Source organism: Osmia bicornis, chromosome 5 (genome assembly GCF_907164935.1).
Source record: "Osmia bicornis bicornis chromosome 5, iOsmBic2.1, whole genome shotgun sequence".
NCBI classification, from domain to species: domain Eukaryota; kingdom Metazoa; phylum Arthropoda; class Insecta; order Hymenoptera; family Megachilidae; genus Osmia; species Osmia bicornis.
The window spans coordinates 2,470,096-2,485,238 of NC_060220.1; positions in this window are offsets into that span (position 1 = coordinate 2,470,096).

Here is a 15,143-nt window from a genome sequence, read left to right on the forward strand (position 1 = left end):
CAGTGAAATTTCGAATATTTCCAAGATACACATTGTACTATTGATTGACTTCCTGTCGAAGCATCACTCACAAGCAAAGCTTCCCAGTCAGGTTCCGTCGATATTTAAACGAGCTTCTCGTGTCAATAGATTTTGATATTTTGAAGTATTTGTAAGCGGGGCGCTTAAAACACATGTGCACTGTGAAAATTGTTATTAGTGGTATTAACGTTAAGATAAGAAATTGTCAAAATACAGCAGCTCGAACGGTACTCATTCGATCTCTCTTCTGACTGAACCATTCTAAATTGGCTCGCGAAAAGCTTCCCTTTCTGGTATCATCGAGAAAGTGGTATCGACTCTACCGATTCCTCGTAATTTCCAAATGGTTCTCTATGAAATTTCATCGTTCGTCCACTTTTTTTTCTCTCGCCGTTGCAGAACGTGGCACCGAGGAACCGACGAGATAGTCCGCTTGTATCGGGACTGCGGAGAATTGAGAAATTGCCCCGACGAAAAACTACTGATTTATCTATCGACAGTGGCGACGGTGATCTTCGTCCTCCGTGGTTCAACAGTTACTCGTCTCGTTCCGTTCTTTTTCTGTCCCGCACGGCTCGATGCAGTTTTTCTCCAGACTGGATACGAGGCAACGTAATCCGCCTCTTGATGGTTGGATAACACCACGAAGAAACGAAAAGAATTTTAATGCCCGCAGACGGATTTCTGTCGACGGCACGTAATTTCGTTTACTTTCAATCTTCTTCCATTTCGACGTACCAAAAGAGAAGTAACGAGCTACGAATAATAGCAAGAGATCCGAGTTGAAAAATCTTCACAATAGTACAAGACGTGTAATAATGTAATAATATCATGGGAGAACGAATCCTTTAATACGGTGTTCAACAGTTTTGTTCGTTCGATGATGATGTCTGTTCGTTTGTGGCTTTTCTACTTCAGCCATTTTTATTGTATCCAGATGGCGCGGTAAAACTCGCGCACTTGCCACCAGATGGCGAACACGGAGTTGGAGTTCTCGCAAGTACACGTTCACAAATCTGTCCACAGTATGTATACAGGATGAACCACTTTTCGAAAACACAAAGTTAAATTGGAAAGGCTCGATTCCCGCGGAAATTCGTGAATTCGTGTGCGCCAACGCTAACACGAACAAAGTCTATTACAGAATGCAAAAGGGATTGTTATTATTTGAATTGCATCCACTTGCGCGACTTTCATCCGTTCCGAGCGCATTACCGGGCGCGAGAAATTCCGCCGGATGTTTCCGGCAAGGTTCGCGAAGAACAAAGTTGCCGTGGAACTTAGCAAGCCCCCGTGGGCGATACCACGCTTTCAAACTGTCACAAGAGGAAGGTTCGTCGTGAAACTGCTGGTTACATTCGATCCGTCTCGCGCGACGCCTTTCGCATTGTCAACGTTCCAAGCGTGTCGTGTTTCACGGCCGAAGCTTCGAAGGTACCTTCCAGAAGGCAAGATTTCTCCGCTCGGTATATATATCAATTTCCCTACGAGAAGATCTAGTGTAAATAAAATAACTCCTTAACTGATCCTATAACAAAAATCCTGTCCTTTTTCTTCCTTTTATGGAATATTTTGTCGCAGGTATAGGGATATCCTTTTCATCATTTCGCACATCACAACCACCGCAACAACATTTGAAAACAACACAATTTTTGCCTATTTATCGATCATCTGTGCGGGGGATTTTCGAGCCGCTACACCGGCAAGTCTTGCCTAGTGTTTGTTGCCCGCTGGTGCGGTGTCGCGCTCCATCGTGTTCCGCTCCTCCAAGCATGTAGGATTTACCGGGCGGAGCTTGCAATTACTAATTCTGTTCACCGTGTCGAGACAGTTTCCGCGTCGAGAACGAAACAACGTCTCTTCGCGTCACTGTTCACGGCAAATATGACCGTGCGTCCCACTTTCGCTGGCTAACGAAGCGGGTATGAACAAAAAAAAAAAAAAAATGATTTCCGCCACGGGTTAAAGCCAACTAGACGTCGAACACGTATCACGAGGACGGTGGAAAATGGTTTCGCGTAATACTGCTACGAAAATAGAATAAAATAAAAAATCTTAATTCACGAACGAACGGTGCAGCAGGTACTCGAACTTTCTACGAGGAAAGTTTTTTCACTGGAAAAAAAAAGTTTTCCCGTGTTATGAAAATTTTGAAACCGCCGACTGGTAGTTTCAATAGCAAGTACCCTTTTACAATCGACCGAAGTTACCCAACGATAATAAAAATTTCGTTGATCGATCGAAAACTCTTGTTAACTCTTTCTCTATGAAAGAGCTGGAAAAAATTCCAGTTTCTAGTTATTTGTTTGCTTTTTAACATGCTGAAAGCCAAATTTTCTAAAGACTAAACTTTATATCGTTAACAGAAAAACACAACCTATTAGGTAAATTAAGACTTTTAAATTCTTGTAGTAATGTACAATTGCGTGCAACGATGGCCCTTATTGGTTGAGTAAACCAAAGGGGCGTCGCTCGTGCTTCGACCTCGGCGCAGTTCGGCTCGCGTCGGCATTTTAATCACGCCCATTACCTTCGCACCTAAGAAAGTTAATCGACTCCCCATACGGCTGTTGCTCGTGGTAAGGTACACAGTTATTCTGTTATCGCTTTATAATCCTTCAACATTAAAATATTATCATCGTAGTCTCTCCAGAAATGGAATAGGTTTTATTTGAAATTACTTTTGAACTCGTGAAATTGAAAAGTATGCTGGTGACTGCAAACGTGTGCAAAGCCACAGAAAATCGATTGGTATAATACGATCACGTGGCGAGCGATTCTCAGCCCTTCTGATTACGGTTATTTAACCGGCTGACAGATTTCAAATTTACTTGGCATTCGCGCGCGTTGTCGTTGACATGGTCACGTATAATCAGGTGGCCCAGAATTTATTATACTACGTGCGTTACATGCCGCTCGTATCATTACGAACGGCACCACGATGGTAGAGCCTTCGATTTATCGCCGATACATGAACACCCTTACCCGGCTCTAGCATCTCGACCGTCCTTGTCGATACTTGCCTTCGACCTTCCCTCTCTGCTGTCGAAACGTGGCGTGGTTCGGTTTCTTGGTTATACATGAAATTCGATTACCCAGAATGCGGACCGCCTTTCGGGGCGTCTATTGTCGCGTTAGCCGATGTAACATGACCCAGACCAGGACCCCACCCCTCCGCCCTTTTATCCGTGTTCGATTACACTACCGTTTTGAATATTTTTCCCGGGGTATCGCGAGCGAGGCTCGCCACTTTCCAGAGAAATTGGATATTTTATATGCCGTCATCGAGCCAGATAACTGCGCGATAGGTCGCCGCTACGCAATCTCTTCGTGGTTTCGGGAAGGACTCTTTGGTTAACCGAAACCCTATTATCCGGCATATTTTCAACACCGAAAGAGAGAATTCTTTCGGTTACTTGAGATTCAAGTATCTGTCGACTAGGTTGGAACGTGTAAGAAATTCACTGAAATATCTTCCATACAGGTGATATCTTTAGGATGCTGATGTAGATTGTTGACGTCGAAGTTTCCTCCGTGATGTCGTTGACCTTTGACTTTCGAGAATCATCCCATGCCGCAGAGGATTTGGCACGCGGCAAGATATTGCACGTGCCAATAATTATCTTATTGCGCGAATTGGTTCATCCGTAGTAGGAATTCACGAAAGTTAGTTTATAACCAGAGTCTAAGGAGTACACAGTTTAGAATAGACATAGGTAAATCCCACTTAAGCGAAGTCTTTCACCGTGCTCGTAACTGGAACGAGAGGTAAAGTACTTTAGGAAAACACCAATCCCGTTCATTCGACAAGCTATCGCATCTCCGTCGTCGAACCTTGCCCGATAATTACAAAGTAATCGGGCCGTAGATGGAGGGAAGTCGCAAGCGTTCACCAGAGTAGGGGACTAAAAAATTCAGGAGCACCGTTTCAACGGAAGATGGATTTCGCGTCGAACGACGCTATCGATCTGCGTGAGGGGGGTAGGGCGCAGGGTTGGTAACCGGGATAAAAGCGATCGAAGGAGAATCAAACTTGAGTAACCACAAATTACAGGTGGCAAGTAAAGAACGTCGGTGAATCCTGTCGACGACGTGGAAAGCTCGTCGAAAGGCCAAGAACGAATAGAAGGAGAACGAAGAAGGCAACGATGGGTGCTGGTAAAACGGATCGAGAGATAAAAAAAAATCAGCCACGGAGGGAGAAAGAGTGGCTGGTTCTCCAGCCAACGTCCTTACACGCTTCATCAATCTTCGCTTCTCGCGAGAGGACTAACGACGTCACCGCCGCGAGATAAACGGACTAGCTGGCCGGGTAATCTCGGTATTCCAGTTGGCACGGTTATTGTCGAGGAACCGGAACACGGAACGGGAAAGAAGAAAGCCATCTGTTGGGCTACAGGCTCAACGGTAGCTGATGATCGATCTTTTCTCCCGAGGTCGCGCTCATCTTCTTATAATCTCAAGATATCCTAATGGCTAATTTAGGAAAATGTGTTTCTGCACTTTTCTGGCGAATAAAAACACCTCAGCCATTTAGAAAACTACTTCCAGATTAATATAATAAGAAAAAAGAAATGTTAGGGTCTTTGATAAATCTTTAGATTTCTCAACAGCTAACGCAGCAGTTCGAACCTGGAAACCTCTGCGTAATACGGGGTATAAAGTGGCTAGTCCGAAAATATAGCATTGCGGGCGGAAACCGACCCCACGGACATTGGCGAGGATCAGTGAAATGGCGGGAGTTGCTATTCCACAAACGTATTTGCTCTCTCTTCTTTCCCTCCTTTCTTTAGTACGTATATGGTAAGAGCGACGACTAACTGGCTCAACTCGGACGCGTACACTTTACAACATCTGCAAATGAGTTGTCGTTGACATTTACTCGGGTGCCTAACTAACGCGGAACTGTAATATCTTGTTTATTCCAACGTTGAACATGGGTGAAATGTTCAACGTGACTCAAAAATAAAATAGAAAAATGGAACGATCGATAAGATTGCACTTGGTCTTTCTCGATGCATGGAACGGTATTTAGTTAAGTGTCCCAGAAAGTGTTCGCAATTAAGATCTTTCCACATCGTCGTGGGGATATTAATTACGGAAATGAACGGCCGTCGGTCTGCCGGGGCGGCTGAAAACTTTTTCGAAAGGAAAACGGAGATAACCACCGAGTCGTTTCATTGGGCAGCGCGCCGAAAGGGATATCCGCCGGGTATTGCTGAAAGTTTACGCCTATGGAAGCGTAACGTGCCTGTGTACACAAAAGTGGAATACGTATACCTTGACTTGGAGAAGAAGAAGAAGAAGAAAAAGGGAAACGGCCGGTCGACGGGGAAACATCTTTGTTGGGCTTGCAAGCCGGCAGACAGCTTTTAATATATTTGACAAAGTTTGAGCTTTCAAGAGAGTAGATGCGACCAGCAGCCTCGTAAATCCTACCTCTTGAAAGTATATGAGAGTTTCCCTGCCTACAGGCTGCTCACCTTCGCGCCGCAGATAAGTCTTCGTTTTCGAAACTTTTTCTCGCTTTGCAGATCAGGATCGCATTGGATATATTTTTACTATCTGTTTCCTGACTCTCAGATTATCCGTAGCCGACGTGGCTGTACGTAACTTCAGTATCTTCTATGAAAAATTTGTAACTTTCTTCGTTTAGATTTTCAATCGCTGTATTCAATTTTTCTTGCTCTTATTCAACAACTTTGCAACTTTCAATCTTCAGAGTTATTCTATTACAGCTTTTTCTTTCAGCTAAGAAAATTTACGAATTCAGTCTTTCTTCTTTTTCCCAGTTTTCATCTCGGAGATGGTGACACTTTCTTAGATCACCTTCGATGACAGGCGATAACGTCAAAGCCCGTTGGACACCATCACTTCAGTATTTTCCTGTAGAGTGGGAAGAAACCTGGCCAGCTACTGAAAGACCTCCATAATGGGAGCCCTATTACAGTCGGACTAGAGCGTTGGAGCAAACGTTGCTACTCGGAATGGGCTGAAATGGCTATCTCTAAGGTAGGCTCTATTATTATTGCCGAATCTCGTGCTGTGACGCTTTTACAGTGATTCACAAATGTTATTTCTCAATTATTTATTATTTTCGCCCTCTTTATAGGCCAAGGACCACCTTCCCAATTATTTGTTATTTTATCCCTTTGTGCAGGCCTCGCAAAGACCACCCTTACCAGGTATTTATTATCTTATCCCGCTTAATCTGGATATCTTACCTTCCAGGAACCACCAATATTTTCACCGCCCTGTATTCCTATATTCCTGTATCCCTAACATTACTGTGTTCTTCACATCCCTGTATCCCTTACATCTCTGTACCCTTTATATCGCTGTACCCCTTACACTCCTGAATTCTCCCTGCATCTCTTGTATCCCTTCAACCCTTATAATAAATAATATACTTATGGCCACTGGGTCGAGTAAAGGTAAGTAAAGGTAAGTAAAGGTAAGTAAAGGTAAGTAAAGTCTCGTGAAAAATAATTTTAAACTTAAATTTTTGCAAAATTTAGTTCCTTTTTTTACCGCCAGAGGGCGCTGACTCGACATCGAAAATTTAGTTCACATTTTTGCCGCTAGAGGGCCAAAATTTTTGCAAAATTTAGTTCCTTTTTCCGAAACCAGATGGCGCTGATTCGACATCGAAATTTTAGTTCACATTTTTGCCGCTAGAGGGCCAAAATTTTTGCAAAATTTAGTTCCTTTTTCCGAAACCAGATGGCGCTGATTCGACATCGAAATTTTAGTTCACATTTTTGCCGCTAGAGGGCCAAAAATGGTGCAAGCTTTAGTTCCTTTTTCCAAAACCAGATGGCGCTGATTCGACATCGAAATTTTAGTTCACATTTTTGCCGCTAGAGGGCCAAAAATGGTGCAAGCTTTAGTTCCTTTTTCCAAAACCAGATGGCGCTGATTCGACATCGAAATTTTAGTTCACATTTTTGCCGCTAGAGGGCCAAAAATGGTGCAAGCTTTAGTTCCTTTTTCCAAAACCAGATGGCGCTGATTCGACATCGAAATTTTAGTTCACATTTTTGCCGCTAGAGGGCCTTCGAAATTCGAATTTCGCGCTCAGCAATAGGGTTACATGCACCAAAGACTTTAAATTTCTCGTTTTGGTACATCGGCAAGATGTAAGGGATGCTGCGATATAAGGGATGCAGTGGTGTAAGGAGTAGAGAATGTAAGGGATAAAGAAAGGGCTAGAGAGATATGCAGCGTAAAGGGATTGAAGGGATACAGAGGTGTACGGGATGTAGAAATGTAAGAGAAACTATGATATAAGGGATCGAGGAATGTAGGGGATGAAGGAAGATAAGAGATATAGGGTTGAGCTCCATAAGTCCCTCAAAGACAAAAAAAATAATAAATTGGGAAGGATGAGCCGAGGCCCTTGAAGAGGGATAAAATTATAAATTCCATCTTCCTTATAAGCTTATTTAATAAGTTAAGAAAATAAGTAAAGTACATTTAATAGACTAAGAAAAGTAATTAAAAGTATTTCTATGTTTGTCAGGAAGATCTGCACCCGTCGACGGCCGAGAAAAGACTGGCCTTGGTTTCACCTCGCTCGAGATTGAACTGTTGGCAGCGATGCCCAATCAGCCATGATGTTCCGCTTTACTGCTGTCACAGCCGGTTACTTTTACTCGAATTTTATATTATTCTATTCAAAATGTAATTACAATTTTGTACTTTGTAATCTTTTATTTACTGACATTGAGTTATTGTTGTAACTATTGTAATTTATTATTTTTTAACCTTTATGTGTAAATGTTCTGTAAATTTGTATTAATTGTTAATTTAATAAACGATACTGAAAAGCAATTACTGTGTTTTTATTTAAGTTTGTTTTCCATGTATGTTCCGTTCATAATTTATTAAAGATCACACAGTTATTAAATGTAACATAAATAAATAATTAAAAAAAAGGTTAAGTAAATTATCTAAATAACTTGGAAATTGGTAAAGAAAATTGGGTAAATTAAATAATAACTAGTTGCTCTTAAAATGATTTATTTGCCGAGGCGCATGAAGTGGATGTCAAGTTTGTAACACAATTATTTTAATAATTTTTCGATCTTGTGCTGATTTTGACTGATTTCAAAAGAATAAAATCAAAGGAAGTCATAATTGTATCCTTGTAGTTGTGGGTGCGAGGTGTGGTAAAAGAGGTACTGGTAGAGGAGGCACGACTGCCATACCGACTGTGCTCTGTACTTGCAGACCTAATCTCGCTTCACGGGGTGCTTGATACTCCCAAAATGATGATCCCTCGTGAATAAAGACATTTCTGGTCTTTTTGTATCTGTAGTCACTGCTTCGAAGCTGTATGCTGTCTCTGATAGCAGGTGAGTACAGGTGGCAGCACTACCCATGCAGCTTGGTGCTATGGTGTCGATTGAAGCATCACTTATCATCGTATCTAAATGTACCTTCTTATTAATTTAACTTTTTATTCATGTAAACGGTAAGTTTTAAATATAAGAAGTTGGGCCTAAGACCCCTAACTACTTAACTACATAACCTAAACAAATCACAATCTTTTATCGAAGAAAATTCACTTTCATTCGGTACTTACACTACAAATCATGAAAATGGAAGACTCAAGACGATGAAGATGCTCGCAATCTTCATGAGTTCGCATTAGTGGGCCGATAAATAATCGTACGGAAGAAAAGATTCTCGTTTACCTTCATTTTCTACGGACCAGTCGACCCAGACAAAAGAATGTACGAGGAAATATATCCTCCTTTCTCTTTCACTTTATTCCTTCGCTGCGAATTATTCTTTTCCTCGTACGGTTCAATACGGGAACCCTGTTTCGGACGATATTAATATGGAATTTATATCACGCACGAGTCCTCTCGGCAAGGTTTACGATTAATCCATCACGGTCTCGTTAATCAACGCGAATTTGCCATAATTAATTATGATAATGTTATTGATTTTGGGTTTCCGTGGTCACGTTGATATCGTTGCCTTCGGTTTTCGAACGACCGAATTTCTGCCAGTTGGAAACCGAAGAGAACCGCAATATCGTTTATCGATCAGACCTAGTGTACCACAGTGTGGCGTCTAGTGAACCATTTTCGTTTTTCCCGCCTTCTCATTGTGCAGCGAGGTTTGATGAAAAAGAAAGGCTATACTGGAAAACTAATATACACGTCGACGCTTAAATTTATACCCGCAGCATGCGTCGCAAGGTACGCGTTCAAGACTTTCATCGCACCCGGGCACGGTGTGACGCTTTAATAAAAATTACAGCAAGCGCGACGACGCGTTCACGGCGAATTGATTTACAAGGATTTGTCTCCGCTGCACGGGCGAGCCGACCTGCTCTCCTCCTCTGTCTCGTTTCCCATTCGGCTCTGTAACAGAGAGCACGCGCCTAGACTTGCGTCATCAATTTCCACGTTGCGCCCAATGTCGTTGTTCCGTTGCACTGTCGGGGATCAGCACCATGCCTGCGGACGCGATTCGCTTCGAGCCATGCAATCAATGCGATGCCATTGCAAATTCCATGGATGGCAAAGTCCGACATGGAGGTAGAGGTACGGTGGTTGTAGTCGGGCAAGACAGAGATAGAAATAGAGAAGGAGAGGGCAAAGGGAAAGTGGGCTTCGTCTAGGACACACAAGTCGGATTCATCTGGTCGGTTATCTAACATGATGCTGTTCACGAGAACCATTAGGAGCATTATACTTAGGTTCAGAGTACAAGCATGAACCCAAGATAAGTTATAGTATTGAGGGGATTGAAGCCAAGTCACTTGAGACAGAGGTAGGAAGGATACTTTACTTACACTGACTTCGACTGGCCTTAAGTCTTTTCCTTTAGGCCCTTATTTAGGCACTACTACCAAATTTCTAACTCCACGGGGTACATCAGGCACCCAGGAAAAGCTGCGGCAGCTTGTGAACATATCCGGTATCCTCTCAGTGCTTTGCTTCTGTCTGTTCTCTAGGGAGTTCAAGCGAGCCTATGAGGCTTAACTACGCCGGAGTCTATACCTATCACAACCACTTAAGCGTAGTGATAGCCTGAACCTAAATTCAGGTTTCTGGCAATAGGAACACGTAGTGGATTTGCTTGCCTGCGGCCGCGGGTCTTTGTAAGTGAAGACGTGGGTCGGCTTTGCCGACTAACTTTTTCTAATGTCAGGCTAATGGATAGTGACAATGATGCGTAGTATGTACTCGTGCCGTCGACGTGCCAGGATTGAATACATTCTATCAAACAGTGAAGCAAGGACTGGTGGGAAAATTGGTATTGTGGATCCCTCTGATGATGAGTGCAGCAACTACCACCACAACAGACAAAATACTGTTCGTCCAAAGCCGACATCATCCTTGTCGGCACCCAAACCAGTTGGATTTGCTCCCCTACGCAAGACAAAAGATCACTTTTATCTTATATTCCTCAATTGTTGCTATCCACCTCTCTCGGTCCTATTGTCTTCACGATCCTCTCCTCGGTGCAACGAACCTCGGTGTCTATTTCGAACGATTCTATTTACGGCACCCCCTTGTCTTTCTTCTTCTTTATGTCTGCAACATCCTTGTCTCTCTTCTGCCCAGCCCTTCTTCTTTGTCCCTGTTCCTCGCGTTGTCTAGTTTAATGCACTTCTATAGGAAATTACAAGTGAAAACGTTTCGTTACCGGGGTCTATTTCTCCGACGTAGTTTTCCTTTCGCCTCGCCTTCGTTTTTCCTGTTCGCAGCGCGTAAATCGTTAGCAAGCTCGTTAACTTTGCACGATATTTATCGACGGACCTCGCTACGCGATAATGGAATCCCATTGTCTACTTAGGGGGCGCATTACGCCCCTCGGACCGATTGGTTCTCGTTGACACCGTTTCTTTTGCCCTTCGATCAATCTTCTGTCTCGAATACAACTTAATTCGTTCGTTTGTTCTGTCAACGTTTCTTCTGAAAATCCTCATTCCATTCAGTATTTAAAATCAGATCGTAAAATTCAATAATCAGTCTCTTTTAAAAAAGAGCGTACCTTCTGAATTTCACTGAGGCAGATGAACTCTTGACACGTTTCGAACATTTCTAATCGCCATTTGGACAACCAGGACAAGTTGGAACGCGTCTAACATCCATCACAGGTGTTAATATTTACACATGTTAATACCGTACGGATCTATGTCCAGAAAACGTGTAAGTACACGGGCGACAGAATGGTAATCCTGTCTTTGGTCCGAATCGATTCCCGAAAATCTAGGGAACCACAGTGAAACATAACACATGAAAGCGATTTTCATGTTACTCTTTCGATTCCGTTTGTTGCGTAAATTGAACCGGTCTCTGTGTTAAACGTTAAAACGAAACGATCAGTTTATTTTCGATTCAACTACCAGCTTTAATTCCGAGTTTTATATTAATGGATCGATCATTTGCAGCATTAGCACAGTTCACGTTTCCAATAAGCGGAATATATAAACGAAAAACCTGTAAAACGATTTAAAATCCGGTCGTTTCTATTAAAAACGTTGTTTACCATCGATTTGCTGGCTGCGTTTTTTCGTTCGCCGCAGGCAATTTCGAAATAATTTTTCGAATTTCTCGTTTATTAACAAACACGAGTAAAATATAAACGAGCAGAACGAATTTAATGTTATTTTTATATTCGTATGTTTGAATAGGGGCTGCAAATTATGAACGTGATAGTTACGTGCAGTGATTACATCTTTCGATAAAATGATGTTCGCCGTTCATTATGGGTCATCATCATGGTACCCTATAAGATGTAATAAGGATGTAATAAAATGTCACTACGGTACCGTAGCTTTTAGCAGCTGTTTCGTCCACGGAAACGATGCAATTTTTAGCGCTGGTTGACGAACGGAAGGAAAAATAGGGAAGCTCGTCGGTGTCACTTAAAATTCATCGTCGCGTTATGCAAAAGATAAACGTTTCTCCGACACGGAATCTCGTCGCATTTCGCCGAGACACCATGCGTCAGTTTAATCAAGGGAAGATCAGTCATCCACCTAGCTACCCAAGATCTGTGCTTATAACGGTTCCGTTGTTAATTTAACGAGCTACCTTATTTTTAATTAAACCATAGTACCCAGGTCGTTGAAAGCGCGAACAATTCTGCGACGCCCAGGGCTCGAATAAAGGGTCTCTTTTTCAACGAACATTCAACTCGTTCACATCTTCCTTCTTTTTTCTTCGTCTCCTCTCTTTCTGTTTGGATTTCAAAGTCCCAAGGTCCTAACCGTCCTTATCTAACCTCATCCATCTTGTCTGCGAGCCTCTTTATCAGAAGGTACTCTTACCAGAAAATCGCTACAGCAAGGTACAAGCAGGCGTCTTCGAACGCACACCGCCAAGGAAACCCTAGGGATATTAATAATCTTATGGCGAGTTGCCTGAAAGGGTTGGTAACCGTCGGAACGAGGAACTAGCGACGGAAGAAGCGAATATGTGTTTATGGGGAAAGGAACATGTTTGAAGGATTTAACACTTACCTGGAGAATAAATAAACAACAATCTCTCTTTATCGATTACAATTTCATACAAAATTTATCATTCAATACTCCTGAACATACTGCTCTTCGAATACTATACTATATCTTATCGTATCCTAAGAACTAAATTCTGTAGTGTCACGTTGGCTCAAGGACTTAAAGAAAAAATGATATCATCATGGTACTGATAATCTCACGAAAGGTTAATCTAGTCTTATCAGACAGCAGGATGATAGGAGAAAAGTAATCAAGCCCTGCCAGTAGAAACGTCATTTCTAGTACTAACCTGTTTCTTGGGATACTCCTCGGTTCGAACAATAAATTCACGTCCAAGCATTGAAATTAAGTCCTTAAGACTGGTCTTACGGTGAAAAGATGACCCAACCATCGTTTTTATTTTTCTACCTTCATCTGGTCACTCGTTTCGTGGAGCTGGTCCGAGGTTTCGCTTTGTCCTTTCACTCTTTCTTCCATGGTACTGTGACGGCCATAGTAGTCACTCTGTATGGATAAGAGGCTTAGTGGCCAGAGATAATCACGTTCAATTTTCTATTAGATCCGATTCGAGCGTGGCCAGGGCGAAGTCGAGAATCGCATTCGATTTCTTTTCCCAGAGAGAAGTCAGTGGGCCATGTTCTGAAGACTTTGCTTTTAAATCGTCAAAGTAGGATTAGGTGTGGATACAAAGAGGCATCGTCTGGGGTACATCTTCGACGTCGCGTTCGAAGATGGAGAAGAAAAGAGGCTGGTTAAGCGGCGCTTAACCTAATTACTAACGAATTTCAGGCGATTTCAGTTCTCTTCCAAACTGCAAATATTGAATACTTTATTTTTACTGTCTGTTCTATCTGATCTTCTTGATGATCTCATAAAAACTGAGCTTTTTCAAGCTTTCGTAGCCCAGCTTGCTGCGTACAGCGTTATTTCAATCCTCTGAGTATAAACTGGGTGTTTGGGAAAGTTTTTCGTTAGCGCTGGAGCTAACTTCACCAGAAGTCTGCAAAATCCCATACGCCTGCGAAGAACTTGTAACCCTATGGGTTACTAGGTACTGACCATGAATAAAACCAACAAAGTTGAAAGAGTTCTTCTTTTATTTCTCCTGCTGGTCTTTATGGCGTGCCAGCTTAACGTTTGTTTGCTGGGTGACTTGTTTGTTTCTCCACCACATGGCGACGACATGTGCCGGGGGATAAAAACATACGAAAAAGTCTGATTTAGATGCTTGCCACAACCAGTCATAGTAGTAACCTTACAAGAAATGTTGCGCAGCATACACTGATGTGTTTGTAGTATGATGTACAGGCGTCTTCCTTTGTTTCTTATGGTTGAGATGGTTACAGGCGGTTAGTTGTTAACGTAGCTCATAATGGCGCTCACCCAATGATCCAGCAAATTCCAGTTTTTAGTTCTTTTGTTCATAATCTATGATCCAGCAAGCTGATTCTCACTAATCCACGATGCATCGTATCGACTTTGCAATTGGACGTACGTACATAATGCGCAAACGCGATTTGAACAGTGAAACGTGGGTGGCGCCATCTTTGCAAAAGATCAATCGTAAAATTTGCAAGTGAAATGAATGTAAGAGCATGCATGGGAAACGTATTTTAAGGATGCGCGCATGAGAGTTTCATTTTTAACGCTTTCATCCCCTCCCTGTCCGTCGCTCTACATTATTGAACGTGTTTTCGCGTTCGCTGCGCAATCAGTAACTGCTATCCAGGCTTTCGTCAGGTCGTTAACATTATCCTACTCTTGTTTATTACTTTATTTTTGCACAGTCCCATTTTAATGAGAAATCGTAGGTTGACGGTTTAATGAGAAGGCAAGTATCAAAAGTATATTAGCATTGTTAACAGAAACACAGGGCACGACAACTTCGTAACAGAGTAGGAAGTCAAAGAGGGTCTATGATTGTCTTCGACTTTCCCTCGAATTAGCAGTTAGAGAGCTCGAATACAAATCCACCGAAAGATTTACATTTCGCGAGGCTGCCGGAAACTTTACGTCGGTTTATCTCAAGTTCGAGGAAGCAACGAGCCATGGCATGACAAAAGTTTAAAATCCAAATCTCTTGTCGCTGGAGATGAGGAGATATCGTTCTTCTAACAGTAAGGCAAAGAATATGTGTGCCCTGCTAAGACAGAGACTTTGAAACGTAAATTTCCAGTTTCAATAGTAGACATATTAAATGCCAAAATAATCCTGAGATCTTTATTTCTTGTCAGATCAATATGCACGTAATTCCTACACTCACAGGTGTAAATCAGAACTTTTCATACCTGGTATGTAGGATGATCCTGGTTGAGGTGACAGTAGAGCTTGTAGGAGCGATGGTGTCTGATCCGACTCCAGTCATCCTGATGTCTGAAACAAGAATCTACTAGGTAGCCTTACTAATGAGTCTGTAGCAATTTGACGTACGAGTAGGTGGTTGAAGGAGGACCAGTAGAAATTCCTCTAATTGCTGGTGGAATGTTGTAGTAATTCTTGATTTTCTAGGTTATATTATATTGAAGAGGAAATGCAGTATACCAATTTCATATTGGCCGGCACGAAAATAGCATGGATGAAGGACGAGCAGGATAACAGAGGCACGTCATCAGGCGACGTTAATATTATATTGCGT